The 16522-nt window shown below is 42.6% G+C and overlaps 1 protein-coding gene across 8 annotated transcripts in view; it reads left to right on the top strand.

Moving 5' to 3' along the window:
• The first annotated feature begins 4825 nt into the window (after positions 1 to 4825).
• mef2cb (myocyte enhancer factor 2cb) overlaps positions 4826 to 16522 on the top strand; it is a 59505-nt gene continuing 47808 nt past the window's right edge. For 5 of the 8 annotated variants that reach the window (XM_074671237.1, XM_074671235.1, XM_074671236.1 and 2 more), the window contains exon 1: positions 4826 to 5372. The gene's annotated coding sequence lies outside the window, so the exon portion shown is untranslated. The remainder of the gene's footprint in view (positions 5373 to 16522) is intronic. The other 3 variants (XM_074671241.1, XM_074671239.1, XM_074671240.1) reach the window with 1 other exon arrangement.

Raw genomic sequence — 16522 nt, 5'->3', positions numbered from 1 at the left:
TTATTATTTCTAACTCAAAAATATCAGAACTACGGCTGACCACTGCTGAAACTGATTTGTTAACAAGTCCATCAAAAGTTTATACAATATGTGGGATCAGTTAATATCTGAGTGAAAACACTGTTTATTGAATAGTCACTTTTTTGGCTATAGACTGAGGAAAATGTGAGGGCTGTGTTTTATAAGACTTTAACTTGGAGCAACTTTAACGATTTAATTTTCATGGGAACAGAAAAAAATATTATTAAATTGTGTTTTATTTTCACATATGATGTTTTTACATGGGAAACTATAATAAGGAGATGCCCATATATGTATGATACTTGAATACTTACATTTAGTAGGAGAATCCTCACAGTCATATTACATGCTGAGTTTAAAGTAGGGTTGATGAATGTCACCTGTGTGTCAGAGAAAGTCAACCAAGTGTATTCATAGATACTAACATGACTTTCTTTGTTTTCTGTATCATTCAATAAGTGGACATATGATTTCAGTCAATTACAGTGGCATTCTCACCCCTACCTCTCTTATTACTCTGTTGCTGGTACAAATCCTGTGACTGTAATTACTGATTGCCCTCTAACTTTCATTATACACCTTCCTTTATGTGTAATATAATGCTTTGGATGACTAACACAAAGCAGGGAAGAGTTCCTTCCCTATAAAGTGTTTCAAGACCTCTAGAAAATGTATTTTTCCCCTCCAAAAGGAAAAAAGTCAAGTAGTGCGCACTAAGGGTATAATCTGATAATTTGAAAAAACAAGAATGTTTTATGATGAAGGTTACATCTGCTCCAATTAAAAAAATAAACTCAATATGATACAAAGACTCAAAATAATAACAATAATAATAATAATCAACCAATAGGTATAAGATGCATCTTCCAGGCAGCTACTTGATGAAAAAAAAATATCCAAGTTTGTAGCTCATGATGGTCAAAAAGAGAATTCCTGATAAATTTGTTGTTTATTTCAAAAGACTAATTTGTTTATTTTGTTGTTAAAAACAAAAAAAACAAACAAACAAAAAAAAAAACCCAAAACAAATAAAGTCTTGTACAACTATCATTTGCTCATACTATCCCTAAACTTAATATGGGAAACAGAGCTAAATTATAGTTTCATTTTCATTGAATCAACAAAGTAATATAGAGGAAACTTTACTGTATTAATTTGCAATTATCCAAATAGATAGCAGCACAACTCACTAAGACATCAGTCTAAAAATAAAAGGTACTGGGACTGCCCCTCAAATAAAGATATCAGTTTACCCCCAAGACACACACACACACACACACACACACACACACACACACACACACACACACACACACACACACACACACACACACACACACACACACACACACACACACACACAAGCATGTGTAAGATCTATGGATCACCAGCTGAGCCCATGAGTTAGGTTGGCCTGCAGGTCTTTGTGTACCCCCTGTAACTTGTTTGGTCGTCACATCATGTAGCATCAATCTAGTGTCAAAGCTTCAAATGTCTTGGAAATTCATTAGGGAGCAGGCGCAGGAGGAATGACTGAAAGCAGTAAATACCACATGAAGCTGGGAGCATCCTTGAACATATCTGACACACAACAAATGTGTCTCGCAGTAGCTGGCTAATTCTCAGGAGCAGAGAAGCAGTGAGCTTGACAACATCATCGAGTGTGACAGGCAGATTGTGTTTTCACGTGAGCATGATCGACAACAGATTGCACCGAGCCCGGGCTGTTCCTGTTTGCCCTGGAAATGTGTTTGTGTTTATCTTTTTCGCTTGAGAGGGAGAGAGGCATTCCTTTCTTTCTCCACCGTATTACAAAAAAACACACATTTTGAGCCGAGCTGTTCTACATGTGTGTGAGTGTGTGTGTGTGTGTGCGTGTGTGACACATGCTGTGAAGTGGCTGCCAGGAGAGGCTTAAGAAACAATCCAAGCAAGATCAATATCAGCAAACCACACTTATGTGTTTGACTTAACATGAAGTCGCAGTTTCCCCTGCTTGCTTTTTAATGCACGACTGATGCCAAACCTCACGAAAATTGCATTTACCAAAAGCTGAAAGTGTGTGTATGCGTGTGTGTGTGTGTGTGTGTGTGAATACACACTGTGACATATTTAAAATTACATAATTGTTTTGGCCAACTGTTGGTTTTTCTCCAGCAGGCTTTGATTAGGTTGTCAACCCACACTTGACACACACGCACGCACACTCATTTTTAAACACGAGTGTTGTGTTTTCTTCAAATGTAAGGGAGGAACAATGGCAAATGATCTGGGCTGTAAAAGTTTCAGATAGCACCAAACTAATCATCTAGATCCTTTTAATTAAAAGCTAATTATTGCAACTCAAGATGACACACATGCCAACAATATTTAACTCACATTTAGTGCAGTGTTTTTGCAAACTGTTATTGTGCACCTGACTAAATTCATGAGCTGCACAAGACATAATATGACACTCATAATAACGTACTACAATACAGCAACAACTGCAACGCTGTTTTAACCATGTTCAGATTTATCTGTATACCCCCACTTGAAAGTCCCCGGAGCAAAAATATACAGTGGGTCTTCCCTGCTTTGCATTAAATGTGTGAGCGCAGGATGAGGCTGTTAGTGCGCCCTCACTATAAGTTTATCCCTGTGGACAAGTCAGACAGACATTTATGAATATGCATGAGTCAGTGTTTGCCTCGTTTAATGATTTTTTTTCACCATTCAAATATATTCCAGCCACCTCCCCCCATTTACTCCTCTCTATTTCATATGGACATTCAACACGCAAACACACTTGTGCACTCACACACACACACACACACACACACACACACACAGATATTCACTCAGTGAATGTGATGAACAATTACCATTTTACTCTCTCTGCTCATTCTCACTCTTCCTGTGTTACCTCTCCTCTCAGGTGCCAAAACCAAAGACAACCTCAAGACTTGTGAACACTGAAGGACCTCCCATGAATCACTGACAGACGGCAAAGAGAGCTACGAGGCTGCAGGACGACAGGTGAAAGAACATTGAATGTGGTACGTATCAGCATGTGAGCATCAAAAAAACACTTGTAGGTTGAAGGAGGAAACAAGAGTCAAACCTGTTAGTTTCATACATTCACTGATAGGGGACTGCCATGTTGCATTTATGAGTCCACTATGTCTAACAGACTACATCCTATTGATTATAATGCGGGTCTGGGGTCAGAGGAAATGCTATTAAAGATTAAAGGGTCAGGTGATGTGAAGGTGGTATCCCGAGTCATCAGACACCAGCGGCTTCAGTTACAGGCTGTAATGACCACCCGTCAAGCAGATTAGCAGGCTTGATTTATTTATTAACTGATTTCATGTCCCATCATTTCCATCGCTGACTGACAGACTAACTGAGTGGATGTACACATGGCTTGTGCTTTACAGGTGAACTTCAAAGGGAGGGAAAGATTAGGGTGCTGTTTGGTGTCTGCTTACACCCTGTGCAGTCTGCAGTGTTGAGTGTGTAGGACAAAGTGAAGCTAGAGAGGGGAAAGGCTTTGCTGCTGTCTGTGTTTCCCCAAGAAGAGTTTGACTTTACATATTACCAACTCTGTGTGAAACTTGACATCTGCGTAAAATTTATTGGTTTTCTACCAAAAATATAGATCCTTTGTTTTATCATAACAGTATTTGAGTGCTCCTCGCTATGGTGTGATACATACTCCTCAGTTTCAGTTTCAGTATTGGCATGAGCAGAGGGTAAGGTTTTGAAGGAACTTTACTTTTAATGTTTGTATTTTTCAAAAGCAAGGATTTTCTTTTCTGCAGTAACATTTATGAAAACTCAAGAGTGAGACTTGATGGTGTGTTGCAGTATAACAGGCTTCATTCAGATCAACCATTAACAATCTTTAAACTGATCCAGCAGCCATATAATGTGAGTATAATAGAAGCTGAGTATTACAAGGCCTATCTGAGACACATCTCTGTACAGGCAGCGTCTGCATCCTTATCTGAAGTGGCAAACTTGCTGTTCTAATTGTTATCTTCACACTAATAGAGTGGATGTTTTGAAATCATTGGCTGGATGGATAAAGGCTCAGTAATTCCCCCATGCTTACTGTCTGTGTCAGGGCTTATCTGCAGGAGATAGCTGGGTCCCGAGGATGATTGGCGGCGTGTGCGGGGAGGTGGAAAGTTTGCAGTGACTTGAAAAAAAAAAAAAGGAACACAGACATGGAAGTCATCTGTTGAGAATTGAGTGATGGTATTATTGTGGGCTTAGTAAACAAGAGACATGAGCTGATCTTACTTTTTACTGTACTTTGCAGAAGCATGCCAATGCAATGCAATGCAAATGTCTTTGCATCTAGTTTTCTTGGAAAACTTCAAAATTATCCACACAAAATTTGTCTGAGTTTATGCATTATTTGCATGTTTTGAGATGTGCCATGTCAGTGAGAAAATCTACATACAGCGAAACTTTTTCAGTTGATTCTTTATTTTCCTTTTGGTAAATTTTAATGTGCACTGCACAAAAGAGGTAAACTACATCTAAAACAACAAAAACATCAGCATCTTCTCCGATCCAGCTTTCTAAAGTGGGCTGCAGATGCTTAACGCGCTCTCCGTTGGTTCATTAGTTAAAGCACACATCCCCCATCATCTTCCTCTAGTGGTCCTCTCTGAGCACTTAATTGTGCGTCCACTCTACCGGGGCTGGCGCGATAATAAAGCATTAAGAGCCGTGCCTCTTTCATTAAAGTAGAGTTGGGAAATGTGAGCCCGCCCCCTTTCAGGAGTCAAAACAGGGAGAGGAAAAAAATCGATTATTTCTCCTCGCACTGGGAGAGGAAGGAGAGGGTTTGGGGAAAGACTCGGGCAGGATTGTGGAGAAGGAACAGAAACAGATTGTGAACATCACACATCAAGATCCAGACGACCGGCAGATCACCTACCAGCAACACCCCCACCATCACCACTGCTTCACCGGGTCCCTCCTCTCCGCTACACCGGCACCGCGCAGGCAGAGAGACCAGGCGAAGCGTACTCACCGCCTCCTGCGCAGACACTGTCCGACCAGAGCGAGAGAGTGGCAGAGAGAGAGAGAGAGAGTGAGAGAGATAGAGAGAGAGTCAGTAGTTGCTCTGACATTATAGAGACTCCTACCACGTACTGTAGGCTACTTTTTTTCCTCCCGGCGACGTCCTCTGCTAAGTTGCGCTCCTGGATTTTAAGCGCGTCTTGGCGAAGTCCGTCCCCAGCAAGCAGCGGCTTCAATCCTCCTGCCACCCGGCCGGACCAAAGCACCGGCGGACCGCTTGTTGTAGCCCTTCATTTACTTCCCCCGGACCAGATTTCACGCGAAACAAAGTAAGTACCGCGCACTCTACTTGCAACTTAACATCCACAACACAAAGCGCATCTTGCCACCTTCATTTTTAAACATCAAGAGGGAAAACTTGAGGGTCTATTTTCATGCGCGCTACCTCATCATCAAAGTACAGTAACTGCGTGTATTGATTTGTTGTGACCCTGATCGACTCGTGCCGGTGACAACTATTCCTTATAATTACCAGCTGACACCAAGTAGCTGTTTATGGTCTATTAGGAGAGTCAAGGTCTACCGCCTCGTGCTTTAGGTGGAATAATAGTTCTGTCGACCTTGTGGAGCTTTCTCACATCCACATGCAGGCGCACAGCCCCGAAGACACAGACACTCAATAGGTTGCCCTCAAACCTAATGCAGTTTATTCTACTCTGATGCGCCTTTTGACGGCACATTAAAAGTTGCTTCCAGCTTAAAACTACCTTAAAATAAAGCGTCTTATCAATCTGGTGTGTACATTTTTATCAGAAATTTACTCTTTTCTCCTAACTTAACTTACCCACAGAGCTCGGAAAGTATGAATTGTTTAAAAGTTTTTAAATATCAGTCAACTGGCTTCAAGATTAGGGAAGCTCATCACACAAAAGAGGGCCTTACTTTATATTGGTCCTTGCATTCTAAACATTGAACTACAGTGCTCAAATTATCAGAATTATCTTATTATTTTACACGAAAACAGGATAACCTGTTTAAGAACCTTTTTCATAAATTCAAAGAAAAACCTGACTGATGTAAACAATAATCATTTTTAAAATAAAGTACAGGAGAACAGAATTTATCAACCTCCTTAAAGCTTTAATTTAGAGCCATAGCGATATCAGATCTATAAATCATCTTTTTGCAAACGACTTGAGGTGCTCAGGCTCAGCTCTTATTTGTTCACAGCCGCTTTATTTCCATCTTCACAGCAGTTAGATACATTTATGATGTTAGTTTAGTGTCAAGTTAAGTCTCACGTGGCGAAAGTGAACCTGTTGCTCTGAGATGATTAATAAAGACGCTATAATTAACTAGTGGCAACTTTCACAGGTTGCAGCCATATAAATCTAAATGAACTGATTTCTTGTATTCATGAGGTGTGAATAGCAGGCCCAGTGATCAAATGTGCAGATGAACCAAAATTTGGTGATAAAATTAGAAATTACAGCACGGGTCATTGTAGTTCTGACACATTTTATTGAATGGACTTGGCAGTGTGCATTAAACACATGCTCTTTAAAAAAGGCATAAAAGTTGATCTCTTCACCCACATTCTTTAGGATTTGTTATACAGCAAATTTTTATGTCCTGAAATAAATACTGCCCATTTTAAAAGTTGCAAAATTTTAACTGGTTGTAGAGGTAGCTGTTTTTTTCTTATATTAATCAAACTAATGTTTTATCAGAGGTAATTCTGAGAAATGTAAGAACTATCAAACATATTTTATCTTTATTCAGGAAAGTTTTTTGAACATCCAGAATTTTTCAAGCGATAAAGTGAGAATGTACAATACAGGATAAAAACCATGTGTGTGACTATAAAAAGCGTCCAACATACACTCAGGTATTTACTGCTTTACTGCATTTTACAGTTTGTTGAATTTTGAAGAACAAGATAATGGCGGGATAAAGTGAACACAATTTTACAGATTCATTTTTTATTTTAAAATGCAGACCTCTTTGCACCATCTTTAGATTTTCTTTAAAAAGTTCTTTATTCCTTTTTTGTTGTTGACTTGTGATAAAGTGTATTAAAGTATATAAGTCTATAACAGGATTTTTACACATGGCCTTCCCTGTTCTGCCCATCGTCAATGAAGTTGTTCTGTGTGGCCTGTCTGGCCTGTTGCTCTCTTGGGATTTAGCGTTAGGTTAATCCGCTCAGAGGAAGGTGAGCACTCGCATGTGGACCCACGATTACACACTGAGGACTCTGTCAGCCAAGCTCTGTAATCTCAGAGACCCTGTGCAAACACACACACACACACACACACACACACACACACACACGCACGCACCTATGCTGCTGCACGCAAACACACACTCACCCAAATGCCCAGACAAAAGCGTTCACAGCTTCCTGTCTCTGTCTGTCTTTTAGTAATGTACACACTCGCTCACACACACTGACACCCACACTATCTGGTCTGCGCAGCTTTTGTTTCTCTTATTCTCTTAAGACCTCTCCCTCTTGACAAATCATTTGGGATTTTGGGCGCTGATTCACAAAACCAACAGTGACAACACACTCTTACCCTTCTAACAGAGAGGGATTAGGAGGTCACGTGTCCCTGTGATTGGCCGGGGCATTGAGCCGATTGTCAGGGCACTTTGCTGTACACCAGGGGCTCAGTGAAGCTTTAGTTAAGTGAAGGGAAGGGACACAAAGTGTGCCGTGGTCAGGGTTCTGACGTGTTTTAAATGTGGACAGCATGGCACAGAATATTACTTTCATTCTTTCATAATACAAGTAGAAAATAATGACCATTGATGCACAGATACTCCTGCGATTGATGTTAAATACGTGCTTTCAAGACTGTATTTTTGTAAGTTGTAAAGTATACCACTGTGCTGCCTCAGTACAGAAGCATATTTCAAGATTCCCTCTGCATGGAAACCCAGATCTATGAAAACATTATTCCTAATGGGAACATCAGAAGCATTTATGTTTAAGCAAATAATTTAATAGCCGCTTTTGCTGTGCTTTAAAGTTTTTTTTCCTCCTCTCTAATGGTTTCAAATATTTTGGGAAGGGTTTGCAGAGTTTGCTCAGTAAAACACTCATTTGCAGATTGCAGGTTGGCAAGATCTGCAGGTAGATATTGAAGTGCTGTAATTGGACTTCATGCCCTTTGGCTCATACGAGAAGGTAATATAAGAGTCAATTGTGGGGAATCATATTTACCCCATATAAAAGGAGAATATAATATCTTACACCGTCAAGAGACAGCTGTGAATCCTGCAAATAATCCAGTATATTTTGGCTTTGTACTTTGAAATAAACACAGCAACAACACCTCAAACCCAGTTGTGATACAGCAAAGATAAACTCTCTTTAAAGTGAATTTATCTGGCACAAATGTTGGGCTCAGATGAACTTTTTCTTGCATGTTTATAAGCAGGAGGAGAAACACTTAACTTTTATGATAACTCAGGGGCTTTTTGTATTTGTGTTTATTGCACGAGGCAGGTGCTCCCTCTTTTGCTACATGGGAGGAAAAGTCTCCTTTTTCCTTTTTTGTACATTTTTTATAGCACTAATGAAAAGCATAGGGCTTACCCTCTCCAAGTGTTTATTTACTCATTTGCGCAGATCTCTCTTTCATTGTCCTGTTTGGATTTTTTTTTTACCCATGTTTCTTTGCCTTAGTAGCACCGTCTGTATGCCACTACAAGAGCTGCAGTCGCTCCTGAAACATAAAAAATAATAATTTCAAGTAAATAACACTGTCCTTGAATGGTTTAGGCCGAACTGAATGCATATATTTGAATATGTCCTGGTTTGTGCATAATGATGCAAAGTCTTCTGCTGTCTCTATCTAGTAATTAGCGGTGACGTTCAGCAACTTTGTGTGTTCGTGTGTGTGTGTGTGCGTGCTGTAAGTGGATGGGGGTGTGTGGGGTTTGTTCACTGGGGTGTTAAAGATCACAGAGGAATATCTCCGCCTTTGATGTTTAATTGTATTGTAAAACACACTTTAGAATATTTCTGCATAAAGTAGAGTTCTGGCTGTGCTGTGCTTTGTGTTTGCTGTTTCTTTGTGTGTTTGTCTGTCAGCATGTGCTGTGTGTCTGGGAGGTGTGTGTGTGTGTGTGTGTGTGTGTGTGTGTGTGTGTGTGTGTGTGTGTGTGTGTGTGCATGAGTTCGAGTTTGTGTCTTGTCTCTGTTTGCGCGTCGGAATGTTTGTGCTTTTGTTTTTTTTTGTTTTGTTTTTGTTTTTAGTTTTTTTTTGTCGGGGTTTTGTGAGGTTGTTGCTGGTGTATATTCAAATGAAAATGCGTGATTTCTCTCTCCTTTTATTCTGGCGCTGAAGAGGGTAGGATTTGATGTCTGGAATGATGGAGCAGTCTGGAAAACAGTGTCAGGGTGAGTGCTGAAAAGGCAAACTGAGAAGACTGATGCGCAGAAAGGCGGAGAAAGACTCACACGGAGGGAAGAAATTCGCTTGAGCTAGAAAGATAGAACATTTGGCCTATGATCAGATATTTTTCACGATGCCTTCGTGATGTCATGCTCCACTCACTCATATAGAAGAACAGGATGTCCTGCCTTCTTCTTCCTGTTTCCTGTTTCCTGCCCGGCCTGTAGGTCATTATGGCAGCAGCTGCCTGCTGGGTGGTCTGTGCTCAGCACTGCTGGCTGACCACACAATCATATCGTCAGCTGCAGCCCACCTAAGAGACAGCAGAAACACCTCACCATACTGAGGCCTGCTCCCTGAAATATTTGGACAGAGGAGAGTCCTGGGAGGCGAGGAGGCTGGAGGAGTGCAGGGAGCAGAGAATGTGAATGATAAGACAAAGAGAAACATTTAGAGTAGAACAGAGGATGGATTTCTTTGTCTAAACACCTGATACTTCACATCAGGCAGGGAGCACTCACTGCTTCAATGTTAAAATGAGGGTTAACACATTTTTGAATTGAGTTTATTAACTTCCTCATAAGATGCTTATTTCAGCTGCTTTCCTGCAAGATTTTTAAAATTTGATCCTGTAACAGCGCAACACAAAAGATCCGGCTTTACAAAGCAATTACAGTGAATATCCAGAATACTGGCTCTAAACATGTTGTGTGGTAAATCCAGGTTTAACCATGAATCCTTTTCAGCCAGTTTAAGGAGAAAGTGTGCACTATACATGTGCATAAATCTGCCGACAGAAGCCATGTTCCATCATAAAACACAGTGCCTGACCTGTGAACGTTACGGGGGCAACTTCTTACCCCCCCTTAATATATTTTCACAGACAGACTCCCCCTTCCTTTGCTTCACCATCACCCTTTAGTGTGGCACACGTTCGGGCTACACCCAGCGTCAAAAAAAAGCAAAGAGGTGTGGAGAAGGGCGAGAGAGTGAGTGAGAAAAAAAAAAAAAAAAAAACGCAGAAATGTTTTCCAGTGGCTGTAATTTATCTTTGTCACAAGTGCAACATAGCCGAGTCATTCTGCAACAGAGTCCGGTGAGACGCACAGAGGTAGCTCTGTGCCTCGGCCTCACACGGCTCACATCCATCTGAAAGCCCCGCTCACTCGGCTGCCACAATCTGCTGCCGCCGCCACCACCACCGCCGCCACCGCTCCCCATCCACGCTGCTGCTATCGCTTATTTTTAGAAGATCTTGGATTCAGAGGAATAAGGTCATGAATTTTACCCAGTCAGACTCCTGTGTGATGAAACAGTGTCACACTAAATTGCCAATAATAGGCAGAACAATTGATAAATCTGTCTCTTTCTTTCTGCTCTAAGAAAAAGATAACAGTCTTAAACACGGTGCTTATTTTATTCAGCTCAGAGTCTCAGATATCTGGGCAAAGTCTGAAATATCAGGAGGTTTGCCGTTCAACTCCGAGGGGACCGCACTGCTGAAAATGCTGTTAACACCATCTAAGTCGAGAAACAGCTCTGTAAGAATCCTCACTCAGTGCTCTCCCTCCCTCTTCTTCTGCCGAGCGCACGGCTTAACCAGGCGCTGTCCTGCCAAAGTCCACACCAGTGTTCCTTTTCCACTGTCATCTGTGCCATTCCCACACCAGAGGCCAGCCTGTAACAGGACGCACGGCTCAGAGTCACTTTCAACTCTTAGGATACTTTGGCAAAAAAGTCAGGAGGAAGCAGAGCAAAGAAACAGAGAAGAAGAAAGAAAATAACAGACAAGTCAAGTCAAAGTTAATTAAGAATTCAAACTTTATCAACCAGAGCCCACCTTATATCAAACTTATAATAAAGCATAATAACTTTAAGCAATACGGAGTACCCCCAGGGTGAGGAAGGGTGACGCAAGGCCCCCAATGCACTCCCATTTTCTTTCGCTCTGTCAATTTCTTTCACATTTTTTCAACCCCGCTCCTTCTGCCCCATGATGTATGGCTTTTTCCTACAGTGGCTCTTCCAAAGTGCAGCTCGTGATGTCATTAATTTTATTCATACTTTATGGATGCTCTGTCTGGAAAAAAAAAAGTAGAGAGAAAAAGGGGAGAGGGAAGGAAGAGAAAGAAGAGAGTGAGAGAAGAGATGGTGTTGCGGAAGGAGATTTTCAGTGCAGTTGCATGTATAATGAATGAGGGGGCACTTTGTTTGAAACTCCAGCCCGCCGCTTCTCTTCAAGGTTTGCTGGGCAGAGTGGGGGCCTTGTGATCTCACACCAGCCACTCTCTTTATCCTGCCAATAGATGCTTTCACCTGGCACTGTGGTTCGACCCAGTGGAAAAACAAATAACCTTGTGTGTAGAAGAGAATAACACACACACACACACACACACAGTGACACAGAGGGAAAGAAAAAGAGAGAAAGACAATGGAACCAGAGGCTGGGTGGAAAAGGGTGAGGAGCGGGTGAGAGGAAAGAGGTGAGTTTGTATAACAGCAGCAGCAGCAGCAGTGCAATGACGCCCAGACGATACTGAGGAGAATACTGGCACCCAGCCCACACTTCCTAAATAGTGCTCTCTACAGAAATAGCTCAGCCTTGATATTGACTTTTGTCTGCTATTTATGTGTGTGTATGTGTATGTTTGAGCATGCTCAGTAGGAGGACAGAGATAGAGGAGTTTTTCACTTTTTCGTACAGGTTGTAAAATTTTAGTTCAGATATTTTTCTGCTTCTGTTGAGTGAACAATGGAGTGTGTGAGCTTCCTTTGTGATTCGGTTTAAAAATGGCCTCTGTCTTATTTTTGGCCCGGCGCTGGACTCATGATTTTATAAATAGCCAAGGGAAGTGCGGGGGATACCTGTCGTGGCTCCAGCCTCCCTACAGCAGAGTCCCAGGGCCTCCACGTCACATCCATCCACCGCCAGGGCCGGCCCACTCCGGGCAGCGGTGGAGCAGCCCCCTCGGGGAGGCCGAGCAAACAGGATGGGACCCAGAGTGAGGGTGTGAGAAAGTCAGTCTCTGGAGTAAAACACAAAACACTCGGAGTCTAGCGTGAGCAATAGCTGAAGCTGACAGATTTGTAAAGAAGCGATTAAAAGACTGCAAGTTAATTTCCTTTTACAAATAACAGAGCGGGGCAGGCATTGCTAGGGGTGTCAAAACGGCAGCATAATAAGACGCTGTCAGAATGAGAAGTTTGTTTTTAAGACACTCCGTCTCTAAGTGTAAGGTCACAGGGTGGGTTTCTCTCCTCTCTGCCATCTGTAAGCCGAGGTGTCTTGTTAATTTCCTTTCTGCATCTCAGGCATATGCCATGTGAACAGCACAGAGAGTGTTAAATCTCTCTCTTTGCTTTCTTTCTGTAAACTGCTTCCCTCATAATCTGCCTGCACTATCTTCCAGGACATTACAGCTCCAAATTTTAGAGAAGTAATGAGTTTTGTAACATCATAACCCTAAACAAAAAAAAAAGGAATGTGTGAGCACACTGTTGCTTTAATGGTAACAACGTTCAGTTTAATACAAGAACTGGCACATTACTGCATGTTTATACTGTTCACTCTAATAGCTGTTTATATTTTAGGGGCTCAGATTATCCAGGGTCAAACTTATTATGAGGATGGATAATGATGTTTTGTGTTATTCCTTTACAAAGCATCATATTCCACCATGAAACTAATTATCGAGTATTGAAACCACGCTGTCACCCTGAGATTCCTTCTTCCACTGTTGAACTGTTATCGGCTACAAGTGGTTGGGTCTGATAAAAAGTGGTGAAACAGAGCATGTTCAACTTGAAATTCTATTAAATGTAGATACTTTTCAGGGGATAAAGAAGTGGCTCTCCACATCTTGGCCCCTCATCACACTGGGGCCGTAATCATTTTAGGAGTGGTATACAAACAGAAACGAGAGAGTGAAGGAGAATCTTTGAAAAGCTTCACTGCCCTTGGTTGACTGTCTCCACACACAGGGAAAAAGAAATCATCCTCTTTTTTTTTCCCCCTGAATATTTTTTTTTCTTTTTTTTTCTGTGAAGGGAATTGTGCTGCTTGTTATTAATGTGCTTTTGACAGCTTAATTTGATAAGCGGGCTACTTGTTAAAGAAGCCTTGGATTGTTCTCATAGAAAGAACATGCTTTTTTTTTTTTTTTTTCCTCTCGCCCCCCCTTTCCTCCCATGTTCTTCAAAATGCTGCCGCACAGTCTGTCGATGACCCAGTTCTGAGAGATGGTCGAAAAACAAGGAAGAGCAGAGCGAAACTCCACTGGGAGAAGAGAAAGGAGAGAAGGCATGAGGGTGAGCAAGGAAGATAGAGTGAGGAGGAGATACTATAAGCAAGAAAGGCACTTGTGGGAAGTTAACTCAAATGCTTTTTCTTTCTTCTCGCCTCCTCCTCCTTGCTCTTCTTCCTCCTCCTCCTGCTCTGAGCTGAGCTGCCTACCTTCTCGGGCTCCTCTTCTTCCCCCTGTAGCTTAATCGGAAGAGAAACGCTGGGAACGATAACGGGGATTAGCTTCCACTGCTCGCCAGCTCCCCTTGGTTAAGTACACGTGTAATGAGTTGTTTATTTGGGATAATGCACAGTAGGCTCAGCAGAAGCCCAGAGCTGCCCTCACCTCCCCCTCCCCTCTGCGCTCTCACACACACACACACACACACACAACAGAAACGTGTGTATTTAGAAAATTCATCACACACATGCACACACAGCACTGTACAGGTATGTGCAAATACATGCATTCACACACTCGACCCTCCACCAAACACACCCACCAGCACAAATTCCCACACACAGCTGTGATGCAGGTCACTCGCTGTGCAGAGGGAGAAAGAAAGACAGTTTGGACTCGTAGGGGTGGGTTAGTGTGCATATGTGTGTGTGTTTGTGTGTGTAGGGGGGGCTAACGTTCTCAGGCCTTCTTTGGGTCAGAAGGCCGGGGAATTTTTTCTCAGGGTGAAGAGAAGGGGAAGAAATTGAATGATGTGAGAAAAAAGGGAAGGGAAGGAACCAAGAGAAGGAAAAAAGGAGATGTTGTGCCCACTGTGTGTGTGTGTGTGTGTGAGTCCATGCATGCTTGTGTGTTTGTGTGTACGTACATGAAGTGGAAAAAGCTGTTGCGTTGTGTAGGGGACGTGCTCTGCTATCATTAGCTGTGAGGGAGGGGTGGAGGGGGGAGTAGGAGGGGGCAGGCGAGGTTATGTGAACGGTGCAGCTGTGCGCGCAGCAGAGGGATTTGAGTATGGGGTGGTGGGGGGTGGTGGGACTCCAGGCAGGCAGGTCCTTCACTGAACCACCAGCTTGCAACATGTACAGAAGAAGAGGAAAATTCAACCAAACACAACTTGCCACCGCCACTTCTCCACCCCCTCCATCCCCCTCATTCCTCCTTTACTCCTCCGCTCCTCCACTCTGGCCCTTCACTTCCCAAATAGGAAAAATAAATAAATAACGACTGATGCTTGATGGAGAGGATAAGAGTGCAAGAAAGAGGAAGAGGAGGCAAAAAGAAACAGTCATGATTTATACATAGTGTATGTTGTGCTTTTTGCCTACAGCCATTTGTGGTTTCACTACCCATCTTTTCCCAGCTTTTTTTGAACAATGTAAATGTTATGATTATTATACTGTTTATTACTGTTTTACTACCTCTATTAGAGAAACGCAATACTCATTCAAGTGTGGTGCTTTTTCGTTTTGGGGGATTTCTCCCAACATTTGACGTATAATTCAAAAATCGCTCAAATTTGTTTCAAAGCTTCCCTCCGCCCTCTCTTACTTTTTCTCGCCGGAAGAGTCAGAGCCCACGTAAAGCGAAGGATGGCGCGGCAGACAAAGACCCAAACTGGCTTGTCAGCCCGTGTGATCAGTCGCAGCAGAGAGACAAGGCAGAGGTGGCGGAGAGACGACAGAAAACAGAACGGCACCGACGTGCACTGCTAATGCATTCAGCCTGCCACCGTATCCAACAACAAGGCGAAATATCACACAACTCACTTCACAAGATGTTCCTACAACAACAACATCAACAATAACAGACATATACGTGTGCACACACACACAAACACACACACACACACACACACTCACACACACAGGCACAAGTAGACGCAGAGTCACACACACATGCATAAATAACCACACACAGCATGTTAAAAACCAACCATGAGGAACAAGAATTTGAAAGCAAACAAACAAGTCAGAATGTAAGCAACTTGTCGGAGACTCAGTGACAGGAAAAATAAATGAAAAATGAAATAAACACCTTTTGTTTCATGGGAAAGGGCGCTAAATTGTTGTGGTGCAACCAGGAATTCAAATTTCTTCATGAAGAAAAAAAGCAAAAGAAGATCAGATTTTAGCATAAGTGTGTTAGCACTACGGTGAGCGCTGAGCTAAAAATACACATGGTCAAACAGCAGTGGTGCTTTGGCATGACGGGTCAACTCCATGAGGTACTGAAGCCTCCTCTGAAGCCACATATTGAGAGTAAAGGCACTCTGCCAAGGCTTGTAGCTTCACAGCAGTAATTTAATATTTGTTTGTCTCTATTATTTCATTCTCCCCCTCTCATTCTCTGCCTCTCCTGCTTGTGGGGGTTAAGTAACAGTAAGCTTTATCAGATTACTGGCTCTGAGGTCTCTTTCAAACCTCTCTTTGCCATCTTGATTCTGTGCAGCTGTGCAGACTCTTTAATCATACGCTATCTTTTTTCACCCACCCCTCCCCTCCTCTCCTCCTCCTCCCGTCTTCTCCTCGTCCCTCCTCCCCTAACATATGTTAATTGGCTGCTTTCTGTGACAAATTACGAGCGCTCGCTTTGATGAGGTCGGGTTGTGATGGTGCTGGGAGTGGAGTACGGTGCAACTGCCAGAACCTTGCCGGTTCCCCCCTTTAACCACTCCAAAAAGAAAGCGCGGCACCCAGCCGATGACTAATGAGAGGCTTGGACTGGATCTGGCCTGGCTCTGGCCTCGGTGGGGGCCACTCCCCTAAACAGAGGCTGATCTGTAGGTGCCGTATGCCGCAACACGCCCTCCACAATCCATACAACCTTTCTCCT

Source organism: Halichoeres trimaculatus, unplaced genomic scaffold (genome assembly GCF_033239565.1).
Source record: "Halichoeres trimaculatus isolate MK-OKI-2021-1 unplaced genomic scaffold, fHalTri1.1 fHalTri1_scaffold_5, whole genome shotgun sequence".
Taxonomy (NCBI): Eukaryota; Metazoa; Chordata; class Actinopteri; order Labriformes; family Labridae; genus Halichoeres; species Halichoeres trimaculatus.
The sequence above is the reverse complement of the archived record's forward strand: the minus strand, read 5'-3'. Positions and strand labels throughout refer to the sequence as shown.